The sequence below is a fragment of the Symphalangus syndactylus genome, chromosome 9, assembly GCF_028878055.3.
Source record: "Symphalangus syndactylus isolate Jambi chromosome 9, NHGRI_mSymSyn1-v2.1_pri, whole genome shotgun sequence".
In the NCBI taxonomy this organism is placed as follows: Eukaryota; Metazoa; Chordata; class Mammalia; order Primates; family Hylobatidae; genus Symphalangus; species Symphalangus syndactylus.
In genome coordinates, this window is record NC_072431.2 from 94,438,928 (window position 1) to 94,455,384 (window position 16,457).

The window sequence follows — 16,457 nt, forward strand, 5'->3', positions numbered from 1 at the left end:
GAAGACATTTGCTTTGTTTTTTGTTTCTGTTTTGTTTTGTTTTGTTTTGTTTTTTTGAGACAGAGTCTTGTTCTGTCTCCCAGGCTGAAGTGCAGTGGTGCAGTCTCAACTCACTGCAACCTCCACCTCCCGGGCTCAAGTGATTCTTGTGCCTCAGCCTCCCAAAGTGCTGGGATTACAGGTGTGAGCCACCACGCCCAGCCTGTTTTGTTTTTAAATAGAGCTGCCAATGTTTCTTAAGAAATCCTGTAAGATGTGAGGAGGTAGAGAAAAGCAAGCACATGAGACAGTCATTGTCGTACTCAGGCATGTCAGAACCAGGTTTGGACTTGAGGAAGCCCATCTTTTTTTTTTTTTTTTGAGATAACGTCTTGCTCTGTGGCCCAGGCTCGAGCACAGTGATGTGATCAGGGCCTACTGCAGCCTCAACCTCCCTGGCTCAAGTGATCCTCCCGCCTCAGCCCCTCGAGTATCTGGGACCACGGGCATGCACCACCATGACCAGCTAATTTTTTATTTTTTGTAGAGATGAGGTCTCACTGTGCTGCCCAGACTGGAGGAAGCCCATCTTGGCGGTGGAGTGGATGATGACAGCCAGAGCTAGGTGCTTCTGGACACTGGCAATGAGACAGAGATTATGAGGGAGGCAGGGTTGAACTTGGAGATGGAGTGTACTTGGTGTTAGGCCTGAGCCTCCGGGGCCATGAGGAGTGGAAGAGAGGTCCCCTTCAATTTGCTAATCCTGTAGATGTTTTTGGAGTGACTCCTCCTTTCCTCTTCCTCATTCTGAAGCCTGACTCCATTATTCCCCCGACAGCTCACCTGTGCCCAGCCATTTCCAGCCCAAAGTTAACAGTGATCACCTCCTTTCTCCAAATGCATCAGCCTGCCTCTGCTTGCATTTTGGGACCCCTGCATCTTCACACTGATTTCCTAGTACCTTCCTGCATGGAGCCTGTCCTCTGGTCAGGCCACCTCCTCGAAGCTCACCCCATTCTCTTTCTGTCACCGGCACAGCTGCCTCCCATTTCCCCACACCAAGCCCTACTTCTCCCATGAAGCCACCTGCGTCCCTCTCCTTATCTCATTGCCAATCTTGCTCCATGCCTCTCAGAGCACACAAAAGTGCTCAGACTGGGACTCCCTCATGTCCTGTCTCCCAGTAGGCCCCCCTTCCTGCAGCTGAACCACACTCTGTGCCTTGCCCCCTCTGGCTGGCTGTGCTACGTCCACCCTGGAGCCCATCACCCCTCACCATCTCAGGACTTCCCTCCTGCAACTGCCCCTTTCCACTGGACCATTCCAGGCACACCAGGCAAACTAGTATCTCTAATGTTTGTCTAAACTTGTTCTTGCTGCTCACAAACCCCCTTCATTTCTTCCCCCAAGTTCTCAGCTCCCCTTCACAGCATAATTTCTTGAAAGAATTGACTATAGTTAGTCCTCATTTCTCCTTTCCATTCTCTCCTCAGCCCAGTCCAGTTGGGTTTCTGTTCCCACTTGTCCCCAAAACAGCTCCTGCCAAGATCACCGATGGTTGGCAAATCCATTTGCTACTGAAAGGTCCTCCTCTGCGAACCCTCAGTGATAGTCAACCCTGCCCTCTCCTTGAAACGTCCCTAACTCCACTGCCTGGTCTCCCTGCTCTTTCACTAGATCCTCCTTCTCCATCCCATTTGCTCAATCGTCTTCTATTTGAGTTCCTAAAGGTTTTTTTCCTCTTCAGGGCTCAGTTCCTGAGCCCTGTCATTTATCTACATGCTTTCTTGGACAATCTCATTCAATCTATGCCTTTTTTTTTTTTTTTTTTCTGAGACAGTCTTGCTCTGTCACCCAGGCTGGAGTGCAGTGGTGCGATCTCTACTCACCGCAACCTCCGCTTCCCGGGTTCAAGTGATTTTCCTGCCTCAGCCTCCCAAGTAGCTAGGACTACAGGTGCCCACCACCATGCCCGGTTAATTTTTTTTTGTAATTTTAATAGAGACAGGGTTTTGCCATGTTGGCCAGGCTGGTCTCGAACTCCTGACCTTGGGTGGTCTGCCCACTTTGGCCTCCCAAAGGCTGGCATTACAGGCGTGAACCATGGTGCCCGGCCAATCTATACCTTTAAATACCATCAGCTTGACAGTGACTTTCACATTTGTATCTCCAGCTCAGCTCAAATTCATGTCTATCTACTCACTTTTCCACCTTGATATCCGTCAGGCATATCCAATTTAACTTGACCAAACTGAACTATTGATCTTCCCACCCTCCCTACACACACTTCTCCAGCCCATCCCATGTGGCACCATGGCACCATTCTCTACCCACTAACCTTCCCTCACTCCTCACACCTAAGCATTTCAGGATTCCTACTGACTCAGTCTCAAAACATGTTTTCCATCTCCACTGCTAGCCCCTTAATCCAGGCCCTCCCATCACTGCCCTGGACTATTGCAAAGGCTCTTCACTGGCCTCCCTGACTCCAGCTCCAGCACAGTCCATTCTCTAGAGACCTTCCACAGTGGTATTCACAGAATACAAAACTGATGCCACTCCTGTTTTAACCACCCAAAGGTTTCCCATTGCACGAGAAACTTTATATCCTGGCCCACAACCCCCTACATGATTCGGACTCTGCTTGGTACCCTGATTTTCCATCATTATTGCCTGTCCTTTCTAATCCAGCCACACTCCCCTTCATTTTATTCTTCCAGTGCATCAAACTCAGTCCTGACTCAGGGCCTTGAAATTTACTCGTTCCTCTGCCTGGGATACTTTTCCTCCACATATACTGTATTAATCACGTTTTTTATTTTTGATATTTTATAAAACTAGTTCAACCATTGTGGAAGTCAGTGTGGCGATTCCTCAGGGATCTAGAACTAGAAATACCATTTGACCCAGCCATCCCATTACTGGGTATATACCCAAAGGACTATAAATCATGCTGCTGTAAAGACACATGCACACGTATGTTTATTGCGGCACTATTCACAATAGCAAAGAGTTGGAACCAACCCAAATGTCCAACAACGATAGACTGGATTAAGAAAATGTGGCACATATACACCATGGAATACTATGCAGCCATAAAAAATGATGAGTTCATGTCCTTTGTAGGGACATGGATGAAACTGGAAAACATTCTCAGTAAACTATCGCAAGGACAAAAAACCAAACACCACATGTTCTCACTCATAGGTGGGAATTGAACAATGAGAACTCATGGACACAGGAAGGGGAACATCACACTCCAGGGACTGTTGTGGGGTTGGGGGAGGGGGGAGGGACAGCATTAGGAGATATACCTAATGCTAAATGAGGAGTTAATGGGTGCAGGAAATCAACATGGCACATGGATACCTATGTAACAAACCTGCACATTGTGCACATGTACCCTAAAACCTAAAGTATAATAATAAAATAAAATAAAAATAAAATTAAAAAAAAAACTTTGACATCTGGGGACCTTGCAGACCCAGGAGGAACTGCCCCTTGCAAGGTGAGCTAATTCCTAGAGATAGCAAGCAACTTGCCTTGAAGCATGTATTTGATATCTAAACCAACCAATCCAGAGCCCATACCTCGGAACTACCCTCTTTGTCCAATTCTCACAGACCAAGCCAATATTCCCCCTGCCCTAAATTGCCCTGGGAGTCAGATACTGGATAGCTAGGGACCACCCCTGTAGCCCAGAGCCTGCTGAAATTATTCAAATTATCTAGTCCTAAACTCCTTTAGCATACCAACCTACTTCTATTCTTTCCCACAAAACTGCCAATCAAGGCTTCGGCCCACGCTCTCCTGCTCTCCTTGTGCCTCCTGACAGAGCCCAGTGCTGCCCATGTGGCCTTGTGTGGCAGGGCATGCCCCCTCCTTCTGGGAACACCGAGTAATAAACTCTTTTTCAAGGCAATTATCTCGGTGTCAATCACCTTTCAGTGCCTGATGAAAACCAATCCCCTGTACATTTTAAAACATGTGTCCGTGGCCTATTGTCATGACAAGGTGCTTCCTGTCATTCAGGTCTGAGCTTAAATGCAAATTTCTCAGAGAAATCTTCCTTGACCATCTATCTAAAGGGACCATCTGGCCACTATCCATCATAGCACTCAATTTCATTTTCATTATAGCACCTTCACACATAATGCTTTATCACGTGTTTTTGTCTAGTTCACCCTCCTAGGATAGAGATGCTGAGAGGCAGGCCCTGCTTTGAGAGGCTCACAGCCCGCTGTTCTAAAGGAGGAGCTGTTCTTCTCATCTCAGAATAAGGAGTCAATCAAAAACACCCCAATCCAGTGACCAATGGTATGTGACCTTAGCCAGAATTCACTCGGCCTCAGTTAAAGCTGTGAGTTCAACATAGCCAATAAAGAGTTTTAATACAGACACATTGAAGTTAAGATTAGACCAGCTTATCTCCTAGGATAGGTTGTTATCTCTAAAGTGTTAGACAGCTCTGTATTTTAATCTCATTAGATCTGTCACATTGGGTTTGTTACTTACCTTGTCCAGGCTCAGCTTATTCATCTGTAAAATGGGGTTACTAATATGAACTGCCTAATTGAATTGTGAAGATTTAATGAGACAATGCTTTTAATTCACTCAGCACAATAAATGCTGGAAAGAATGTTAGCAGTTAATAGTACTGTTGTTTTATTCCTCAAAAAAGGATGGATTATCTCTCAAATGACTGAGGTAAAGATGGAATTTTTAAGAAATAATGCTGGGATGAGTGGATCTCCATTTGGTGAAAGAAGCACAGAGGACAGTGTGCAGCATCCACTGAGTCAGGAGGTGGCGCAGCAGGAAGCAGGGGAGAGCGGACATGTCGGAAGGAATATCCCTGTCACCGGAAAGGAGTCCCGATCCAGACCCAAGAGAGGGTTTTTTTTTTGTTTTTTTTTTTTGTTTTTTTTTGTTTTTTTTTTGGGACGGAGTCTCGCTCTGTCGCCCAGGCTGGAGTGCTAGAAGGCAGTGGCATTATCTCAGCTCACTGCAAGCTCCGCCTCCCGGGTTCACGCCATTCTCCTGCCTCAGCCTCCTGAGTAGCTGGGACTACAGGCACCCACCACCACGCCGGGCTAATTTTTTGTATTTTTTAGTAGAGACAGGGTATCACTGTGTTAGCCAGGATGGTCTCGATCTCCTGACCTCATGATCCGCCCACCTTGGCCTCCCAGAGTGCTGGGATTACATGTGTGAGCCACCGCACCCAGCCAAGAGAGGGTTCTTGGATCTCGCACAAGAAAGAATTTTAGGCAAGTCCATAAAGTGAAAGCAAGTTTATGACGTAAGTAAAGGAATAAAAGAATGGCTACTCTATAGACAGAGCAGCCCTAAGGGCTACTGGTTGCCAATTTTTATGGTTATTTCTTGATGATATGCTAAACAAGGGGTGGATTATTCATGTCTCCCCTTTTTAGACCATATAGGGTAACTTCCTGACATTGCCATGGCATTTGTAAACTGTCATGGCGCTGGTGGGAGTGTAGCAGCGAGGACAACCAGAGGTCACTCTCATTGCCATCTTGGTTTTGGTGGGTTTTAGCCAGCTTCTTTACTGCAACCTGTTTTATCAGCAAGGTCTTTATAACCTGGACCTTGTGCCGACCTCCTATCTCATCCTGTGACTTAGAATCCCTTAACTGTCTGGGAATGCAGCCCAGTAGGTCTTAGCCCGATTTTACCTAGTCCTTATTCAAGATGGAGTTGTTCTGGTTCAAACGCCTCTGACACCCCAGCCTCTGACACTTCAGCAGCACTGGATGTCTCCTATCAGAGTCTCCTGTGGCACCAAGCAGCCCTTGGTGCCAGGGGCAGAGCATCCCAGAGGCTCAGCCGGGTCCACTGCTGGAGGCAGGGGACACTGGAAATCCCAGCACCACTGGCCTGGCACCCGCTGCCTAAGAGACAAAGTTGGCTGTCAAACTCAGCTCTATTTCTAAATACAAATACTCCTCAGTTTATGATGGGGTTACATCCCAATAAATGCACCATGAGTTATAAAAATGATGAGTCGAAAATGCATTTAATCCATCTAACCTACCGAACATCATGGCTTAGCCTAGTTTACCTTCAACGTTCTCAGAAAACATTTGCCTTCAGTTGGGCAAAATTATCTAACACAAAGCCCTTTTTATAATAAAGTAATTTTTTTTCTTTTTTCTTTTTTTTTTTAGATGGAGTCTCGCTCTGTTGCCCAGGCTGGAGTGCAATGGTGCAATCTCAGCTCACTTCAACCTCCGCCTCCTGAGTTCAAGCAATTCTCCTCCTTCAGCCTCCTGAGTAGCTGGGATTACAGGCATGTGCCACCACGTCCAGCTAATTTTTGTATTTTTAATAGAGATGAAGTTTCACTATATTGGCCAGGCTGGTCTCAAACTCCTGACCTCAAGTGATCTACCTGCCTCGGCCTTCTGAAGTGCTGGGATTATAGGTGTGAGCCACTGCCCTTGGCCTATAATAAAATATTGAATAGCTTATGTGACTTCAACACTGTACCGAAAGTGAAAACAGAATGATTGTATGGATACTCGAAGTACAATTTCTACTGAGCATGTACTGCTTTTGCACCACCATAAAGTTGAAAACTCATCTGTGGAAACATTGTAAGTCAAGGGCTGTCCCTACTGCACAATCCGCTCAGAGACCCGGGAGGGTGAGGTTGGCCACATACAGCTTTTAAGCCACTGGTTTTCAGCATGCAGGAAACTGTTCCTTGGCACAAATTGTTGAGGAACTGATAACCATCTGTTGCCAAGGTAACCATTCTTCCAAGAAGGTCAAACAGAGAAACAACTCAGATAGTCAATAGTGATGTAATTTTGAACCCACCGGCTATCTGGCATCAAGTCAAAAAGCACAGCCAAAGCCCGTACACATTTTTTTCTTTGCTTGCAACTTTCTTAAGAGTTCAGACATGGGAACCTTGTCCACACCCCCGGCCTTTATAGCCAGAGGGAGCAGCAGTATTTGTCACTGTGCCTGGGAAAAAGAGGCCCTTTGTGGAGCAACTTGAGAAGGCTCCTGTGCCAGTCTCCCTCTCCCAGCCCTTGTCAATGCTGCTGCCGAGGGGAGCCCAGAGAACAGCCCGTCAACTCTTTTCAGGGCTGGGAAAGTCAGGCTTTCTGTCGCCTTGGCTGGGCTGAGGGACTTGGATCCCTGGTCGTCAGCCCAGGATTTGCAAAGAGGGATGGGAAACGTCAGACCTTTCACTGGTTGAGAACTGGGGACTTTCAGAGCTGAAGAAAACCTTGACAGTCCTTGAGTGCAGTCACCCTGCTCCCCCATTGATGAGAAATGGAACCTGGTGAAGGTCACACAGCTCCAGGTCCAGCAGTCTTGCTGCCAGAGGCAGAAGGTCTGAGAGAATCAAGCCTCAGGCCTGGCATCTCTGTTTGCTGGACAACCCACTGCAGCATCCCCGCCTCTGTCACATGGCTCTGCTAGGTAGCACTGCCATGCCTGCTTTTGTTACCTCTCATGCTCTTCATTCCCCACCTCCATCAGCTGCCTGGGAGTCCATCTGCAACACCACTAGCAGCCCAGGCCTTCCCAGCCTGTCCAGTAGGGATCGGATTCCTGACAAACTCTTCAGGATGTGACTTAAGACCTGATTGTGGAAAGAGGACGGGCTTTGAAATCAGCCAGACGAGTACTCAAAATCTGAATCTGCAGTGGCTCATGCCTGTAATCCCAGCACTTTGGGAGGCCGAGGTGGGAGGATTGCTTGAGTCCAGGAGTTCAAGATCAGCCAGGCAACATAGTGAGACCCCCGTCTCTACCAAAGAAAAAAAAAGAAAAGGAGCTGGGCATGGTGGTGCACACCTATGGTCCCAGCTATGTGGGAGGCTGAGTGGGGGTGGATTGCTTGAACCTAGAGGTCGAGGCTGCAGGGAGCTGTGATTGGATCACTGCACTGCAGCCTGGGAGAGAGAGAGAGAGAGACCCTGTCCAAAAAAAAAAAAAATCTGAATCTGTCATTTTCTTGTACTTTATACTGGTCATGTTACTTAATCTTCTGAGCTTTAATGGCCTCATTAGTAAAATGGAGATAATAATCCGTACTACGGAAGGATTTAGGGATTCAGTGAGTCTCCGGAGTGCACACAGTGTTGGGTTTGGCACATGGCGGTGCCCAGTAAGTGGCAGCTCTTCTGTCTGGGATCCTCTATCTCCCCAGACCTGTGTCTGTGGCTGCTGCAGGGCCCTTCACTTAACACCATTTGCTGTCTGCTTTACCTGGAGGTCATGGGTGTAACTTTTTCTCCTTCCAAGTAAGTGCAGCTCCTCAAATGTTTCTTGAACACGAAAACAGGGTCCATGTTGAGTGCTGAGGATACAGGAGCCACTCTGCTGCAGTTTTGCCTCTCAGGCACTCAAGGCCAAATGAGAGAGAGGAGCAGTACGTCAATCCCAGAGCAGTCACTTCACAGGATAGGACAGGTGACAGCGAGCTACAAACACCTGCCTGGGGGAGTCAGGTGAGGGCTTAGGGGGCTTCACGATTTGAGCGTTGCCTAAACTGTCTCATTCTAACAGGAACCTGGTCCTACTCCCATCCTAGGAATCTGGGGGCCTGGGTCCAGAGCAAAAGCATGGAGCCCAAGACACACGGACAGTGTCTGCGGGGAAGCCTGGATCAAGAACTCAGCGACTGTCAACTCTGGGCCAAGTCCCAAGAAACTCCTAGGAGCCCAAGGCAGGCATTCAGTGCATTTGATTTATTGAAGGGATCCTCTCAAGCCCAGGGGAGTGAGGGAGGAAGGAGAAGGCAGGGGATGCAGTCTCAGCTGGAGCCGAGCTTCAGCCTTCCTACAGAGCTCCAGAGCAGGAACCGCAGCACCGTGTCAGCTTTACCGGAAGACAAAGGGGCCAGGCTTTTGTACCCTGTGCCAGTCAGTCATCAGCTCTGGGTTTTGGAGAAGGTGGTGGGTGTGCCTGGGTGAGCCAATTCCTGCTGGGCTGATGACGATTCTGCAGGGGAGGGCAGCCCTGAGCGCCCTGAGCCCACACTCCTAGCTCCCGGAGGGTGGGTGCCCTGGCCCAGCATACTGTCTGGGTGGAGGTTTACCCCAAGGAGGGTAGGCAGAGGCAGAACTTGGCGGGAACAGCCACATGGAAACTAGACATAGAAGGCTTGTTTTGTTCTTGTTGAGACAGAGTCTTGCCCTGGCACCCAGGCTGGAGTGCAGTGGTACCATCTCGGCTCACTGCAACCTCTGCCTCTTGGGTTCAAGCGATTCTTGTGCCTCAGCCTCCCGAGTAGCTGGGATTACAGGCATTCACCACGAGCCTGGCTAATTTTTGTATTTTTGGTAGAGACAGGGTTTTACTATGTTGGCCAGGCTGGTCTCAAACTCCTAGCTTCAAGCGATTCACCTGCCTCGGCCTCCCAAAGTGCTGGGATTACAGGTGCGAACCACTGCGCCCGGCCAGGATATAGAAAGTTTTAGAATTGCATCCTCATCTTCAATTGTCCAGCTTCCAAAACTGTGACAATTAAATTGTTGTTTAAGCCACCCAGTCTACGGGAATTTGTGACAGAGCCCAAGCTGACTAAGACGACTTTCTTCCTAATGTTAGGAGACGCTTCTCCCATGGTCTCTCCCCCTCCCATGCAGCTTGTCAAGCTCTGATCTCTCTTTATCTGGCCATTTCTCAAGGTTGTGTTGGAGCAAGCACCTTTGGGAGATGAGACAGTGTCCCTTCCCCAGACAATGAGCAGGCTGCTGTGGGCAGTGGGTTCCCCTGGCCCTGTGTCCTCTTCTAGGTGTAGCCCACTGTGGCGGGGTGGTGGGCACCCATCTAGACCTGCCTGCATCACCACTGATGGCCTTGGAGCTCAGGGAGCTGAGGCAAACATGCTGACACTCTGGCTTCTGCTCTTGCTGTGAGTAAGGCCATCATTAGGCCCTGACCCAGGAGTCTCTCATCTGGCAGCCCCATGCACTGAGGCAGGCCAACTCATTAGCTTACAAGGAGGGAACATCTCAGCTCTTCACAGCCCTTGGCATCCAGCATTAGTCACTACCACTTCCAGCTGCCACAGCCTATGTATGTGCCACAGACACATGGGAAATTCCTCCCTCAGCCTCTTGCCGACACCCAGAATACCCACAGGTCTCTTTGTCTATCTCATTTCTTTCCTCTCCCAAACCAAGTAGTGCTTCAGGCTTCCCCTCACATCAGGTGTCTTCACAGGACCCCTTGCCCTTACCTCTGTCTGAAGTGGATCCTCCAGCAAAGCCTACAAAGCCCTTGTGACCTACACTCCCTGCTCTTTGTCCCAACTCAGAGCTCTTCCCCGTCGGAAACTTTCACCGCAGCAAAGTCAAACGTTTCTGCTCCCCGAAGTTCATGCCCCTTGATGCTGTTCTTTCTGCCTGGAATTATCCTTCACTGTCTTTGCCTCATTCTTCAAGACTGATTTCCAGAGACACTTCCTCCAGGAAGCCTCCCCTATAGTCTAGCTAACTCAATCAGCTTCCCTTATACCCTCACTATGTGCCCACTGTATGTTACACACAACAGCATCAACTAGTACCACAGGTGCTGGCCAACTTCCTTGCCCTTCCAATACTGTGGGCTCCCTAGAGGCAAGAACTGTATATTACTCTTCCCACTATGTGCAATGCCTAGCTCTGGTGGTGCCCAGAAATCTTTCTTTTCCTTCCTTCCTTCCTTCCTTCCTTCCTTCCTTCCTTCCTTCCTTCCTTCCTTCCTTCCGTTCCTCTCTTTCTTTTCCTTCCTTCTTTCTCTTCTTTTTTCCTTCCTCATTCCTTCCTTCCTTCTGTTCCTCTCTTTCTTTTCCTTCCTTCTTTCTTTCTCTTTCTTCTTTTTTCCTTCCTTCCTTCCTTCCTTCCTTCCTTCCTTCCTTCCTTCCTTCCATTTTTCAACAGGGTCTTACTCTGTGGCCCAGGCTGGAGTGCAGTGGCACAATCACAGCCCACTGCAGCCTTGACCTCCTGGGCTCAAGCGATCCTCCTGCCTCAGCCTCCTGAGTAGCTGAGACTACAGGTGTGCACCACCACACCAGGCCAGAAATATTTCTAGAAAGAAAAAGAATGAATGAATGCCCACCCTTTTCACAAATGCTTCACTTACTACCACTGGCCAAAGTGATCTCATTCCTCTGAACTGCCATGGGACTTTGTGACAGTCTCTATGGGAATGTTTCACATTTCTCATCTCCAGCCTGGCTTTGTGATCCTCACTCACAGCGCTTGAGGGTCAAGGCTGTATCTTTTCCTTGTTTAGATGGATCTTAGATTACTTTGGAGTTTTTCTGGCTTTCAATTTTATAGGTGTATTATTTTAAAATCCCAGAAACCTAATCCAAGGATAGCAAGAAGAGTTATGGAGTTTGTTAAATGTTATTTAGGTTAAGGGATGAATTTCCATTCAGTGCTGAGCATATGCTAATTTGCATGTCTATTTCTAACATAATAGCCCAATCAATCTCCTGAGAGAAGAGAAGGGCATTGTGTTTTTCATGTCCCTCTGTCCATTCACTGTCTCTGAGCAGGTTTCAGGAGGTAAATTCATTCAAGATTCAACAAATATTTATTGAGTGTCTAATAACATTCCTGCCCCAGGGACCTGGATAATGTCCCAGTCAATGCATTGGCAGAGAATGAAGCTCTGATTTTATTTGTGGGGCAGAAGCCTGAACAGAGCCTCCACTGCAACATCAAAGTGCAAGCTGCCAAGCAGCTGATCTGAAAAAATCTGAGAACCCAAAGGGACCATGAATAAACATATGAATGGATGGATGCCTTTTGACAGCTCCACCTAGAATGCAATTTGCCCTACTCCACTTTCTCCACTCATCAGAGCACACGTCTTCCAGAATGTTCAGCAGCTCAGCTCAGAGAAGGGCTCTCCCCAGGCAGTCACAAGGGTGGAAAGTCTCCAAACAGTGGGCAGAACAGCACCTGGGCAACGGGGCCGACCATCGCCTGTGAGGAGAGAGCAGGGCTTCCTTTGCAAGACACCATAAATTTCTTTCAAATCCTAGTTTAGTTCCTTGGAAAAGAAAGATAATTTCTCTGCTTATTTTGTCACTTCTGTATTTGTGAGATGGAAAATAACATTATAATGGGATGAGGAGTCCAGTCATTTTTCTCTTTCTTTTTTTGAAGACAGGGTCTTGCTCTGTTGCCCAAGCTGTAATGCAGCTGCACATCATAGCTCACTCTGCAGCCTTGAACCCTCGGGCTCAGTGATCCTCCCACCTTGGCCTCCCCAGTAGCTGGAATTACAGGGGTGAGCCACTGTGCCCAACTGTCCAATCATTTTTCACCACACACCATTGAGAAGTTTAGTGGGTTCTGTGGTCTGAGACCCAACATCCAAACAAGTGGTAAAATTTGGAGAAAGGGAGGTCTCAGTGAGGACAGTGGTATGGTGCAGTGATTAAAAGTTTGGTTCTCAGCTGGGCGTGGTGGCTTACACCTGTAATCCCAGCACTTTGGGAGGGCAAGGCGGGTGGAACACCTGAGGTCAGGAGTTCAAGACCAGCCTGGCCAACATGGTGAAACTCTGTCTCTACTAAAAATACAAAAAAAAATTAGCCAGGCATGGTAGCGCATGCCTGTAGTCCCAACTACTCAGGAGACTGAGGCATGAGAATCACTTGAACTGGGGAGGTGGATGCAGTGAGCCGAGATTGTGCCACTGCACTCCAGCCTGGACAAGAGCGAAACTCCATCTCAAAAAAAAAAGTTTGATCTTAAAGTCAGACAAAGAAGGGCTCTAGTCCTACTGATACCACTTATGACTTGGGGGACCATAATGCGGGAAGCTGTAGATCACCTTTGAGCTCGTTTTCCTCATCTGTAAGTCAGAAACAGTCATCGTCCTTTAGCCATGCGATGCACTCTTGCTGGTCTCAACACTCCTACCCTGTTTGATGCACCCTTCAAACAGGTGTGTGGCTTTCTCTGATGCACACCCCTACCCCAAGGAGAGGTGTGCTGGCCTTTGATCTGTGTTTGTGTCAGGCTCCTTTACTAAACAGGGAGCGCATTGTGGGCCAGTACTTGGCCTCGTTCATCTCTGTATGAGGGACACGTGATTTGTCCACATATGAGTTTTCTCTCCCTCCTCCTACCCCCAACCAGCTCAACATAATTTTCCCTTTGTCTACTCAGATTTTCCCTCTTTCCTACCCTCTAAAAAGGAGTAGGAAAGATACTATCTTGTACTGGGCAAGATAGAAAATGTCTGTGGAAACCTGGGTAGAGGGAAAGAGAACCTGAACTGCAGGAGGAAAGAGAATAAGATACAGCCAGAGAGGCTAAGTTAAGCTACAGGTGGAAAGATGACAGACCCTAGGAAAAGCAGAGGAGGAGGATGGTAGGGAAGCCAAGCAGGCCGGGCATCGGGAAGTGTTTGGAGGGAATTGGACAAGTAGGATGTTCTGGGGCATCTGCTATCTGCTGAAAAGAGACAAAAGAGAAGTTGGAAAGGTTCGAGGGGTTCTGAATTTGTTCCCCATTAATAGTCTTTAAAAGATGCAAGACGGCTGGGCATGGTGGCTCTTGCCTGTAGTCCCAGCACTTTGGGAAGCTGAAGCAGGAGGATCACTTGAGGCCAGTAATTGGAGACCAGCCTGGGCAACATAATAAGACCCCGTCTCTACAAAAAAATGTAACAATTAGGTGCCACATACCTGTAGTCCAAGCTACTCATGAGGCTGAGGTGGGAGGATTGCTTGAGCCCAGGAAGTTGAGGCTGCAGTGAGCCGCAATTGCTCTACTGCACTCCAGCCTAGGTGACAGAGTGAGCCTGCTTCAAAAAAGAAAAATTACGCAAAAGAAAAATTATAATTTAGTTTTAGTTAAGTTTAATTATTTTGGGACTGTATGTTTTTAAATGTGTCACCATACCTAAACTAAGCCACATGGGGCCCCAAAATGTATCTGGGTTACACCCATCTCTTCAGAGCCTTGGACGGTGTCTGACACATACCAGATATTTCAACTGGTGGGTTGAGCCGACTGTCTAATGCTGGTGGCTGGGGAAATACTTAAAACCTTTTCTTGTTGTCTGAGCCACTCCCATCATCACAGCCACACCACTGTCACAACAGAGGGGGCTACTGTATGAAGACACAGAATTTTGGAGGGACATGCTCAATCTGATATTAGATAACTTTAAGGGTGTATTTTCAGCCCTCAATAATCTTCTGGGAGCCGCCTTTCTATTACATGACAATGACCTCCCCACCAGTAGGTAACCTGATGAAGGCAATCAAATTCATTCTCCTTGGAGCTTGGAATTGTGACTAATGCATTGGTCTCAGGTCGGGCTGGTTAGCTTGAGCAGATACGTAAACCTAGAGGCTATGAAGCAGCTGGGTTTGTCCTCATGTAGGACAAAAAGCCCTGAGTCTGTCTGTAGAGTGGGAGAACGAGAAGAACAGAGAAATGAGACAGGGGGCAATCAAGCCTGTATCCCTGGGTCTCTCTAAGACGGCTTTCCAATAAAGGCCCATTGTGGCTGAAGCTCATTTGAGGTAGGTTTCACTTACCTGCAACCCAAGACAATGACATCAGTGCCTTGAGCCACGGTCCCTCAGCATTGCTGGTTGTCCTTCTGCCAGTCTTGTCCTCTTAGCCCCGGGCAGGACAGGAAGCTGTGGGAGGAAACACCTCATGCTCCTAGGGGCTTCGTAGGCAGGTACTCCCTTCCAGGCTGCTCTAGTGTCCGCTACCTCAACTGGGTCTTCCTAGCCTGGCAAAGAGGAGAAGAGGTTAAAGCCCTCACTGTTTCCATCTCCCTTGACACCAGTGAAAAGAAAAACAAGAAAAACATCTCTTCCAAAACAGCAAGTCAGCAGAACCAGCGGAGGAGCAAGTCATCAATTTTTTCTAGGAAACTGGCAAACACTTTTCAAGGGTGTTAAAGATAATCAGACACAAAAATAAGACTTAATTAGGCACTAGTTTCACCCTCAAGAAAACTGAACCCAAAGATGAAAATGTGTAGGCTTTGAAGAGAGAGCTTTCTGGAAAATCAATAAAAGAAGTCAGTGCCATCTGATTACTATTTTTTTTTTTTTTTTGAGACAGAGTCTTGCTCTGTCACCCCGGCTGGAGTGCAGTGGCATAATCTCCACTCACTGCAACCTCCACCTCATGGGTCCAAGCCATTCTCCTGCCTCAGCCTCCTGAGTAGCTGGGACTACAGGCGTGCACCACTGTGCCTGGCTAATTTTTGTATTTGCAGGGTTTCACCATGTTGGCTAGGCTGGGCTTGAACTCCTGGCTTCAAGTGATCACCTCGCCTTGGCCTCCAGGAATGTCTCCCAACAGAAATGCTGCACCCAGCCTGATTGCTGTTTTTTTAGAGTGGATACTTTGTCTCACATTTCACCATGGGCTTTGGAAGATGACTTCACATACCTTTCTCTCTTCATTGGGCATTTTAACAACATTATAAAATCCATCAGCTAAGGTTTCTCAAAGTCCCCCAAACCAATCTAGCTCCCTTTTTACCTGTCTTTGTATACTGGGGCTTGTATAAGATTTTATTTCAAAAGGGGTTCTGCAGCTACCAACGGCCTTGGAAACTCTTACAGACAGCACCCCAGAAGGAAGAATCAGGCAATGTTCACTTCTTTTCGAGGCATTCATCACATATCTGGACCACCGCCTCCAACCCCGCCCGCCAAATTCATCATTTCCCTTGCAATGGAAAGAAAAATCCCTGGCCCACGGGGTTGCTCTGAAAAGGTGGCCAATTCACTTTCTTTTTTTGTTTGTTTGTTTTTTTGAGACAGAGTCTTGCTCTGTCGCCCAGGCTGGAGTGCAGTGGCACGATCTCGGCTCACTGCAACCTCTGCCTCCCGGGTTCAAGCGATTCTTCTGCCTCAGCCTCTGGAGTAGCTGGGATTTCAGACACTTTCTTCTTTCACTTTTACTGACAGAAACTTGTTCAGAGGAGAAAGCCCAGGCGCTCTGGCCTGAGGCTCTGACCAAAACTATCTTCGACACCACTTTAAACAGTTAAAGAAATAACTTTGAAGGTTTGGCCGGGGTGTGTGTGTGTGTGTGTGTGTTGCCAAAGATGGCAACTTCCGGATAGGTCTTTGCTTGATAAAAAGATATTAGCTGTCTTTTCAGTTGTGGAAGTTGAGGCCCAGGACACAGTTTGAATGAGGAGGCTGGGGCAAAGGAAGACAATGTCCATTTTCTGAGGAGCTGTGCTGCAGAGGGGGTGAGTAGGTGGCCTGGGGACTGGGGAAGCTGGGGTTTCGGTGGGCAGGGAATAAGGTCTTGGGAGGAATAGGGGGCAGCACCGAGGCAGCTGGCCTGGGTCGAAGGAGAAGTGGCGGGAGACCCTCCGTGCTGTGGATGGGAGGTGAGCTCAAGGACGCAATGTCAAATACTCAAGTTCCTGAACCCCCCTCCAACACCTCCAAACCTTCAGTAATGCCTGCGGTATGACTGCCTGGAGAG

The 16,457-nt window shown here is 48.0% G+C and overlaps 1 long non-coding RNA gene across 1 annotated transcript in view; it reads left to right on the forward strand.

Annotated features, from left to right (window-relative positions):
* LOC134731344 (uncharacterized) overlaps nucleotides 1-16,168 on the forward strand; it is a 38,333-nt gene extending 22,165 nt beyond the window's left edge. The window contains exon 6 of the long non-coding RNA XR_010113545.1: nucleotides 16,122-16,168. This is a non-coding gene — a long non-coding RNA (uncharacterized lncRNA). The remainder of the gene's footprint in view (nucleotides 1-16,121) is intronic.
* Nucleotides 16,169-16,457: the final 289 nt, after the last annotated feature.